Source organism: Vigna radiata, chromosome 8 (genome assembly GCF_000741045.1).
Source record: "Vigna radiata var. radiata cultivar VC1973A chromosome 8, Vradiata_ver6, whole genome shotgun sequence".
NCBI classification, from domain to species: Eukaryota; Viridiplantae; Streptophyta; class Magnoliopsida; order Fabales; family Fabaceae; genus Vigna; species Vigna radiata.
This window is the reverse complement of record NC_028358.1, coordinates 15,079,714-15,080,961: the sequence shown is the minus strand read 5'-3', so window position 1 is coordinate 15,080,961 and position 1,248 is coordinate 15,079,714.

The following is a 1,248-nucleotide window of genomic DNA, read 5'->3' as shown; positions in this document are numbered from 1 at the left end:
CCTAACCAGATTTTCTAGATTTTCAAATTTGGCTAGAAGTGAATCATAAGCATCTTTACTGACGACATTGTTGGGGTCAAATGTGGTAGAGGTAGATGGTTGATGTCTGAATATGCCTCCTCTTCCAGCACTATAATGAGAGGCAAGTTGCCCTACCCCATACAGTCTTCCTTTCTTTTTTCCCCCGACGGTATCAACCCAGCATTGGGTCCTAATCATTTCTTCATCAGCATCTACTCTACCATCAGCACCAGATCCCCCCTCTGGTCTCGCCTGTGTCAATCTCGCAAAAAAATCTTCCTGTTAAATAAGATAGAAAACATCAGTAACATTAATTTGAAAGTGTGAAAAAAGAGTACAAAATTGAATGTTATTAAAAAGTTTACTTACAATGGTCTTGCGAGACCTCTCATCAACATATTCACCAGTCCCCTTGCGATTATGAGTCTGTGTAAAGACCTCATCAACATGAACAGCCCGTCCAAGCGTCGCTGCCTGTAATATTTTAAATCATACGAATGACACATATATTAATTTCAAAGTACATGATGTTATTGAGTTATTGATAAGAAAAGAATCAAGATTTTTACCATACGAATCGCATGTTCATGTGTGGTGATGGATCCTCCAATATGCAGTGCACCACCTTTTTCTGATGCCCTATTTTTCTGGGCGGTAGCACATTTAATGCAATATTGTGGCGTATTCCAATGCGCCAACAATGAATTCCATATGTGCTCCCCCACCCAATGAGGGCGTTGTCCTGCGATCCGGGCATCTCTAAACATTTCTGATAATCGGTGAGATGCTTTCATGTTAAAGTTTTTGTGAATTTGAGTTTCATGCTCAGCTGCCCACTATACCTTTTGCTGTTACAATAGATAATGTTAAAATAAAGCAAATGAAATTCCTACTTGAATATGGTGATGCAAGATGATTAAGTAACACATGGTTTTACCTTAAATCTCTCCCAAAATAGTTTTTTGTCGTCGTCAGAGATTACTCCCCATGATATTGTTGCTTAATAGTCCTAGTGATGGCCTGTGAAGCAATTCTAGAAGGAAGAAACCTGAAATATGAATGTAAGAAAGTTATGAATGTACAACTATAGTAAGATCAACAATTTAATGCAAAATACAAGACTAAGAAGAATATATGGTATTACCCTTTTCCGCACGGCTCAATGAATGGTCGATCATGAGGAGCAGGATCATCCAAATCAGCAGTATCAGCAGAATCAGCAGCATC